Here is a 10253-nt window from a genome sequence, read left to right on the forward strand (position 1 = left end):
CCAAAGGGGGACGTAATTTTGGGTTTAAAATACCTTTAAGTAATGGGGAAAAAAGGGGAAAAGGGAAACCCCCTTTTTGGTTTAAAAACCGGTAAATGGCCTTAGACATAACCCTGTTGGTTCAAGCCTAGGTAAGTGGAAACAAAAATTGGTTCAAGTTAAAAATTTTCATAATTTTGGGTTTTTAAGGGGTAAATGGTAGACATAACCCTATTGGTTAAAGCCTAGGTAAATGGTAGACAAAAAATTTTGGTAAAAGTGGGTTTAAATTATTGGTTCAATGGTGTAGTCCCCTGGGAAAGTGTTATGGCACTGACAGTTTTTTGGGGGAGACCGGACAGGCACTGCCCGGCAGAACTTTTTTTTAAAGAGGGAAGAAGCTATAATCTGAGGCAGTAACCTAAGATCATGAGAGATCATGACCTCCTCTAAAATTTAAGAGGGGTTTGAGCCACTAAAAAAAAAAGGGAAAAACGCATCTTAGTAGAGTCTATAGGTTTAGGGTAGCAAGTGTTACACTGTTGGTCAGCTAGGGAGACGTAACCCTGTTGGTTTCTACCTAAGTGAATGGCCTTAGACATGGTTTTGGTTCAACCCTAAAGGGTTAACCCCAAATTTTTAAAAAGGGTTTAGTAATGTTGGTTCAAAGGAAAGGGGTTAGACAAATATTGGTTAGCCTGGTAAATGGTAGACATAACCCTATTGGTTCAAGCCTAGGTAAATGGTAGACATAACCCTATTGGTTAAAAGTATGAAATTTAGACATAACCCATTGGTCAAAGTGGGTTTAGACAAAAATTTGGTTCAAGTGGAAAAAAGTTTTGGGGGAAAAGTGTTATGGTGACAGCTTAGCTTAGGGAGGAGCCCCAACAGGCACTGAGGGATGTTTAAAGGGTTTAAAAGGGGGAAAAAAGGGGTTAAATCTGGGGGTTTTGATCATAGAGTCATATAAAAAAGAGAAGGGGAGCGGGAGGGTTGGGGTTAGGGTTAGGGTTAGGGTTGGGGTTGGGGTTAGGGTTAGGGTTGGGGTTAGGGTTGGGGTTTGGGGTTTAAAGGGAAAAAACCCAAATTTTTCTAAAGGCCCAGAGCAAATCTGGGGTCCGTGCCATAATTAGGTCTCCTTAAGAAAAAGGTTCTAGGCCTTGGGAAAGGTTTCAAAATCGAGAAAGGGGCCCCGGGGGTTTAAATTTTAAATTGTAAAAACCCCCGGGATAGGCTCTCCCCTGAACCGCCATTAAAATATAAAATTGGGGAGGCTGAGAGAAGGGGAAATTTTTTTTGTTGAATAATTTTTGTTCTGAAGGTCTAAATTAGAATGCATTTCGTGTATGCTCGTGGGGGTTGGGACCCAAACGGTCCCAAAACTCAGTCTGCCCCTGGGGAAGCCAAAGTGGGTTTTGGGCCCAAAAATGGGGTTTTTGGGGTTTTTTCTGAAGGTCGTAGAGCGGGGGATGGTCCCCTACTAATTCATGCTTGGAATGAGTCGGTATTGGGGTTTGCAAAGTCATTTTTCAGTGAATGGATTTGGTCTGTCGATCTTGCTCTGAAGGTCTGAGAAGCTCATGGACTAGCTCTCCCCCCACTAAGTCGTTTACTGGAACCATGACATCCATAAGCTTCTAGGACTTGGGAAGTATCGCGCATTTTGGGGTTGTGACTATAGTTTAGTAAATCTGGACATCTGTATACCGACTAAACGGCTTCAAGGACCATCCCGAGTCTCGACGTTCCTAAGTGGTTGTGGTTAGGGTTTGTGGCCTGTTGGGTGATAGAAACCAATGCAAATCGGTGAATTGGCATTGGGGGCTCAGTGGGGTAAGAGGGGGTCCTGCAGGGTTACCAAGGTTGTCGGTTCGATCCCGCTCAAAGTGTCCTTGAGCAAGGCACTGAACCCCAGTTGCTTGGGGAAATGCAGCCCCCTGCAGATAATCAGACAGTAGCTACAGACTTGTTCTTAGAGTATTTTTTGGGGGATGACCATCTGGCGTTTCAATTTCAAGCAATTTTGAGCTATTTTAAAATTTGCTAATTAGCCACATGCTAAACCGTACCTTATACCGACTAAGGGGCCCTTGCGTTCCCAAAGGTACCAACCCCCAGCCCAGGACCTCGGAAGGTCACTTTCCCAAATTTCCGGTCATTTTGTAGTCATTTTGTAGTTCTGACAGGTAGTGACATCACGAATCGGTTATTCGTTCATTTAAGTGTGACTCGAAGGTCGTAGAGACTCGTGGATGGGCTCCGCCCCCACTAATTCGGCCATTGCGCTTCGAGAGGTAACATCGGCGAGCCTCTAGGACCTCGGCAAGGTCATTTCCGTTCGTGTTTTAGTGGGAGAAACGACATTTGGGGCTTGCGATTGTAGTTTATAAGAATATTAGACATTGATCTGGACTAAGCGCGGCCTTGCGGATCCAACGGTACCAACCCCGAGCTTCTAGGACCTTGGGAAGGTCATTTTTTGACCATTTTCGGTCCTTTTTTAAGAACCAGGAAGTAAAACAAACTTTTTGCGAGAATTCTGGGTAATATTTACATCTGCACCATGAGTGAGAGCTGTGTGCAGGAGATTTGGGTTAGATGCCAGAAGGCTTTACGACCTTGGGCAGTTGATGAGTAGATCACAATGTCACCTCAGTGACATGGTTGTTTAGACAGCACTCATTAAACAATTTATTAGAACATTAGTTATTTTTTGCAGTGATAGTGTGGTAGTATGTGGTTTGGTGTACAGGATGAAACAGGCGTTGAAATAAGGTCCCAGATTCTGGGTTCTTTGGGTGAAAGCTTGACCAGTCGAATATGGTTGTTTTCAGGTCCCCAGGATCACTGAAATAGGTTTGAAAAGTAAAATGTCTATGTTATCCTGTGGTGAAATTTATAACACCCATAACTCTGCCAAAAAGTACAGATGTAGCAGGACTCTGGACTAGTACCTTGCCATTGGGTTAGGGTTAGGGTTAGGGTTAGGGTTAGGGTTAGAAGGGTTAGGGTTAGGGTTAAGGTTAGGGTTAGGGTTAGGGTTAGGTTAGGGTTAGGGTTAGGGTTAGGGTTAGGGTTAGGGTTAGAATAAGGGAAGAAAACTGGGAGGCGTCGCTATAACTTTTTTTCTGAAGGTCCTAGAGCAAATCTGTTTGGGTCCGCCTGCCATAATTAGGGGTCTGCGCTTCCATAGAACCCCGAGGTTCTAGGACCTTGGGAGAGGTTTCAAAATCGAGTTTCAAAAGACGGGACGGCCCGTGGGCTATAATCTTTGAAGGTCGTCGTAGAGCCTCGGGATAGGCTCTACCCCTGAACCGGCCATTGCACAATATAGATCATGGGACCGAGGCTGAGCTGAGAGTGCGAAAAAGCGTTTTCCGACGGCGTTTTGTTGAATAACTTTTGTTCTGAAGGTCTGAGAGCTTAGCCCATTCGTGATGCATTTCGTGTATGCTCGTGAGGCCGTTGCGGATCCAACGGTACCAAGCTCGAGTCTGTCGGACCTCGGGTAGCCAAATGGGTTTTGGGACGGTCGTTAAGAAATAGGGTTTTTGGGGGGGTGGCTCTTGTTCTGAAGGTCGTAGAGAGCTGGGGATGGTCTCCTACTCCCCCAATTCATGCATTGCGCTTCCAATGAGTCGGTCCCCGAGTCTGTGGGACCTCGGCAAAGTCATTTCCATTCAGTGAATGGATTGTCGGTCTGTCGATCTTGCTCTGAAGGTCTGAGAAGCTCATGGACTAGCTGTACCCCCACTAAGTCGGTCATTACGGATGGAACCATGACATCCATAAGCTTCTAGGACTTGGGGAAGTATGCGAAACGCAGTTTCCGGGTTGTGACTATAGTTTATAGTAAATCTGGACATCTGTATAAATATGGCCATTGCGGGTTCCAAGGACCATCCCGAGTCTCTCGGTTCCTAAGTGGTTGTGGAGTGTTGTGGCCTGTTTGTAGAAACCAATGCACTGGAAGAGGAGATGGAACTACACCGAGAACTCTTCCTCACCCATCTAGGCGAGTCTGCCTACCTGTCCGTCACTACATAAAGGGGAGTGTCGGGAGGTAGGAGGAGCTAGATTTAAAAGATGATTTTTCGTGCTAATTCATTGTTTGAAGTTACTGATTAGTTAATAGGGGGATTGGTGCAACCGGGCAGGAAGCAGAACTGGAAGAGGAGATGTAACTACACCGAGAACTCTTCCTCACCCAACTAGGCGAGTTCATACCTACCCGTCACTCCATCGGGGGGAGTGTCGGGAGGTAGGAGGAGCTAGATTGATCTATGATTATCCGTGCTAATTTATTGTTTGAAATTACTGATTAGTTAATAGGGGGATTGGTGCAGCAGGACAGGAAGCAGAACTGGAAGAGGAGATGTAACTACACCGAGAACTCTTCCTCACCCAACTAGGCGAGTCTGCATACCTGCCCGTCACTCCATAAGGGGGAGTGTCGGGAGGTAGGAGGGGCCTAATTTTAAATAGAAGGATAAACTGGAGGTAAGTTGAAGGTAAGTGACCATTTGTATTAATGCAACATTGTATTAGTTTGAATAATGTCTAATTTTTATAATTGATTTTCAGGGTAGGTATCCATTTGCTCCAATGTAAGATTGTATTGATCTTTGAATAATGTCTAATATTAATGATTAAAAGTAACCCTGTTTCTTTTCAGACTTCCTAAAAGGAACAAGTCATCAGTAGTGGATCTCAAGGTCAACGAGTGTTTCGGCCATCACTAGACACTCTCACTTGAGGGGCCCTCCCAGGGAGTACTAATTCCTGGGATTATGTATCCTAATAAGAAGTCTGAAAGGGTCACTGAATAAAGTATTTGACGTCATTGTTCTAGTTTATTCAGGTGGAACTGTCTAAAGTATTGTTTTCTATTTTAAATTGTTTGGATTTGAAACGAAAGATTTAGTTTGAATTGAACCGTTTAACATGGAATAAAATTATGTTGGTCTTTGGTTTTATTATTTTACAGTAGTCTTTGATAAAGGTTTTTATTTTATTTTTATTTTTTTATTTTTTTATTTTTTTTAAATTAGAGAAATAAAGTAAATAAATAGGTGAGTAAGTAGATTGAGTTGTATTAGATTGATTTTGGATAAATCGATTAATTTAACATTGGTTCTTTTAGATAAAAGGTTTTTAAGACATTAAATTAAAATAAGATCATTAATTAAATCCAAACTTACCCCATCAAAGTCCTATGTGGCTTCATTGCCCTTTGGTGCGGCCTCCGGTGTCTTCTCAGCTAAGGAGAAAGCACAATGCTAGTTTTAGCGTTAGCATGTGGTCCCCTGAAGAACCCAGGGTTTACAGCCCCACAGAGTGGTGCTCACCCGGGTTCCTCATTGGGTACCAATGCTAAAAGCTAGCCTATTTTGAACCGGTCCTTGTGTTCCATACACCGCACAACCCCAAGACTGGTATTCTTGTGTAACCTATTTTAAGAAACCCTATAAAAATAAAGGTTTACTATTTCAATGCATATAAATTAAAAAACCTGTTAAGGTTTCTCATCTAAATGCATATAAAATAGAGGCATTTGTTTTCACAGCAACTCACCATAGAAGACGCTTCAGCGGAGAATTGGTTTTGGCGTCAAAACTGACCTTGACCCCATTCCCGGTGACAGCGGCCTCCGTGATGGTTTGTGTAAAATGGGATTTTAAAAACCTATTAATGTGTATAAAACGTTGCTAAAGTGTCTAATTAGATATATCTATTGTTGCGGAGTAATTCAATTGCTGTTTTGTTGGTTAAAAGTGAGTTTTTATGTCAAAAATTGACCTTTGGTTGGCCTGCTGGGTAATTTGTGCCTAAAATGGCCGCTGTGGGCGTGGCCTAATGCGGAAGTGATTTGTAAAGCGTTTTTCTGCCAATAAACAATTTTTTTGCTCAAAAAGTTGATGTGGGCTTGTTCTTAAGTGCATCAGGTGTGTGTGTACACACATATATGCACCAATAAGTGCCTTTATATGCATATTCATACACACACACTCTGACCTGCAGGCCAGGGGGAGAGGAGAAAGGAGGGAAAGGGAGGGGGGGAAAAGGGGGGTCAAGAGGTTAACTCTTCCTAGAAGAGGTGTAGAGGGTTAAAGTTGCTAGGGTGCGTAGAAGGGTTTGAGAAGGTGAGGTTAGAGTAGAATTTTATGAAAAAAAGTTATAATAATTAGTGAATAAAAAATAGTTAAGAATTTTCAGAAAAAATTAAAAATTAAAATTACGGAATGGTTAGCAGGAGGAGAGTGAGAAAGAAGTGGGGGTAATAGAGGGAGAGGGGGGGTGCTCTATGATGAGAAGGGTCAATAGTGAAGATCGTGTGAATTGGGTTATCATTAAAATACCGTTTAGGTGTTCATTTAGTTGAAACTGGGATGTCGTCTGTTCTGACGGCCTAATAATTATTGATCCTGAATTAGTGAAAACATTTGATGAATTTTAATTATATTTAAAAAAAATTATTTTTTTTTTTTTTTTTTTTTTTTTTAAAAAATTCTTTAATTTTAGAAAATAAAATTAAACAACACTTTTTTTGAAAAACTTAGAAATATCTAAATCTAGTTTCCTCTTCAGTAAAACTGTATTAAGGTTGTGGACTAGACAAGAAGGATCTGGATTGTCAGAGTGGTCCTGTCCCCAAGCCCACCAAATCGTCTCCTCATCTTAAAATGCGGTAAAATGGGGATGTGTTTACCTGAGAGGGGGGGATGCAATTACACCAAGAACCCTCTCAATTCTAGGGAGGGGTCCAGGAATGGAGGAGGGGATGTAGGTACACGAGAACTCTCCCACACCTGGTTGGAGGGGGTCGATGGGAGGGGTGATGTAGTTACACCAAGAACCCTCCCAAGGAGGGGCAATTGAGGTGGGTTTCCGATCACTTGGCATTTGGAAAGGCACCTAAGACTCCGATGGCTCTGGCTTAGGTTAGGTCAATGAATATACTCATGAATCTCCCCGCAGTCGCCTCAAGGCTCAGCAGTTGAATGGAGACTCAAGGAAGTGCACGGGCCGGCGCATGCTATTTAGTAATGCCCGTCCGTTAGATCTTTCACCCGGGAGGGAGGGGGGATTGGGTATGCAAATTGGTTGAGGTCAGGGTTAATGTCAAGGCCTGGGTTTAAGACGATTGTATGTGGAGGATTGGTTAAAGTCAGGGTTGAGGACAGGGTTAGGTCTAAAGTAAATTGTGTTCAATGAGAAAGGTTGAGGGTTGAATCCAAAAGTAAATTGCAGGGTTGGGTTCTAAGAGGATAACTTGATTGTATTCAAAAGTGGTTGAGGTCAGGGTCAGGTGTAAATCACCTTATGTGTAGAAGGGAGTGGTTGAGGTAAGGGTTGAGGTCAGGGTCAGGTGTAACTCACCTTATGTTAGAGGGGAGTGGTTGGGGTTAGGGCCAGGGAGAGTGGTTGAGGTTCAGGTTGAGGTCAGGTGTAAATTACCTTATGTTAGAGGGGAGTGGTTGGGGTCAGGGTTGAGGTCAGTGTCAGGTGTAACTCACCTTATGTTAGAGGGGAGTGGTTGGGGTTAGGGCCAGGGGGAGTGGTTGAGGTTCGGGTTGAGGTCAGGTGTAAATTACCTTATGTTAGAGGGGAGTGGTTGGGGTCAGGGTTGAGGTCAGGGTCAGGTGTAACTCACCTTATGTTAGAGAGGAGTGGTTGGGGTTAGGGCCAGGGGGAGTGGTTGAGGTTAGGGTTGAGGTCAGGTGTTAATTACCTTATGTTAGAGGGGAGTGGTTGGGGTTAGGGCCAGGGGGAGTAGTCGAGGTCAGGGCCAGGGGGAGTGGTTGAGGTTTGGGCCTGTGAAAGGATTGTTGCAACAGGAAGCAGAACTGGAAGAGGAGATGGAACTACACCGAGAACTCTTCCTCACCCATCTAGGCGAGTCTGCCTACCTGTCCGTCACTACATAAAGGGGAGTGTCGGGAGGTAGGAGGAGCTAGGTTAAAAGATTATTATTCGTGCTAATTCATTGTTTGAAGTTACTGATTAATTAATAGGGGGATTGGTGCAACCGGGCAGGAAGCAGAACTGGAAGAGGAGATGTAACTACACCGAGAACTCTTCCTCACCCAACTAGGCGAGTCTGCATACCTATCCGTCACTCCATCGGGGGGAGTGTCGGGAGGTAGGAGGAGCTAGATTGATCTATGATTATCCGTGCTAATTTATTGTTTGAAATTACTGATTAGTTAATAGGGGGATTGGTGCAGCAGGACAGGAAGCAGAACTGGAAGAGGAGATGTAACTACACCGAGAACTCTTCCTCACCCAACTAGGCGAGTCTGCATACCTGCCCGTCACTCCATAAGGGGAGGTCGGGAGGTAGGAGGGCCTAATTTTAAATAGAAGGATAAACTGGAGGTAAGTTGAAGGTAAGTGACCATTTGTATTGATGCAACATTGTATTAGTTTGAATAATGTCTAATTTAAGAATTGATTTTCAGGGTAGGTATCCATTTGCTCCAATGTAAGATTGTATTGATCTTTGAATAATGTCTAATATTAATGATTAAAAGTAACCCTGTTTCTTTTCAGACTTCCTAAAAGGAACAAGTCATCAGTAGTGGATCTCAAGGTCAACGAGTGTTTCGCCATCACTAGACACTCTCACTTGTGGGCCCTCCCAGGGAGTACTAATTCCTGGGATTATGTATCCTAATAAGAAGTCTGAAAGGGTCACTGAATAAAGTATTTGACGTCATTGTTCTAGTTTATTCAGGTGGAACTGTCTAAAGTATTGTTTTCTATTTTAAATTGTTTGGATTTGAAACGAAAGATTTAGTTTGAATTGAACCGTTTAACATGGAATAAAATTATGTTGGTCTTTGGTTTTATTATTTTACAGTAGTCTTTGATAAAGGTTTGTATTTTATTTTATTTTTTTATTTTTTTATTTTTTTTTAAATTAGAGAAATAAAGTAAATAAATAGGTGAGTAAGTAGATTGAGTTGTATTAGATTGATTTTGGATAAATCGATTAATTTAACATTGGTTCTTTTAGATAAAAGGTTTTTAAGACATTAAATTAAAATAAGATCATTAATTAAATCCAAACTTACCCCATCAAAGTCCTATGTGGCTTCATTGCCCTTTGGTGCGGCCTCCGGTGTCTTCTCAGCTAAGGAGAAAGCACAATGCTAGTTTTAGCGTTAGCATGTGGTCCCCTGAAGAACCCAGGGTTTACAGCCCCACAGAGTGGTGCTCACCCGGGTTCCTCATTGGGTACCAATGCTAAAAGCTAGCCTATTTTGAACCGGTCCTTGTGTTCCATACACCGCACAACCCCAAGACTGGTATTCTTGTGTAACCTATTTTAAGAAACCCTATAAAAATAAAGGTTTACTATTTCAATGCATATAAATTAAAAAACCTGTTAAGGTTTCTCATCTAAATGCATATAAAATAGAGGCATTTGTTTTCACAGCAACTCACCATAGAAGACGCTTCAGCGGAGAATTGGTTTTGGCGTCAAAACTGACCTTGACCCCATTCCCGGTGACAGCGGCCTCCGTGATGGTTTGTGTAAAATGGGATTTTAAAAACCTATTAATGTGTATAAAACGTTGCTAAAGTGTCTAATTAGATATATCTATTGTTGCGGAGTAATTCAATTGCTGTTTTGTTGGTTAAAAGTGAGTTTTTATGTCAAAAATTGACCTTTGGTTGGCCTGCTGGGTAATTTGTGCCTAAAATGGCCGCTGTGGGCGTGGCCTAATGCGGAAGTGATTTGTAAAGCGTTTTTCTGCCAATAAACAATTTTTTTGCTCAAAAAGTTGATGTGGGCTTGTTCTTAAGTGCATCAGGTGTGTGTGTACACATATATGCACCAATAAGTGCCTTTATATGCATATTCATACACACACACTCTGACCTGCAGGCCAGGGGGAGAGGAGAAAGGAGGGAAAGGGAGGGGAAAAGGGGGGTCAAGAGGTTAACTCTTCCTAGAAGAGGTGTAGAGGGTTAAAGTTGCTAGGGTGCGTAGAAGGGTTTGAGAAGGTGAGGTTAGAGTAGAATTTTATGAAAAAAAGTTATAATAATTAGTGAATAAAAAATAGTTAAGAATTTTCAGAAAAAATTAAAAATTAAAATTACGGAATGGTTAGCAGGAGGAGAGTGAGAAAGAAGTGGGGGTAATAGAGGGAGAGGGGGGGTGCTCTATGATGAGAAGGGTCAATAGTGAAGATCGTGTGAATTGGGTTATCATTAAAATACCGTTTAGGTGTTCATTTAGTTGAAACTGGGATGTCGTCTGT

This window comes from Pseudoliparis swirei, unplaced genomic scaffold, assembly GCF_029220125.1.
Source record: "Pseudoliparis swirei isolate HS2019 ecotype Mariana Trench unplaced genomic scaffold, NWPU_hadal_v1 hadal_29, whole genome shotgun sequence".
Classification (NCBI taxonomy): domain Eukaryota; kingdom Metazoa; phylum Chordata; class Actinopteri; order Perciformes; family Liparidae; genus Pseudoliparis; species Pseudoliparis swirei.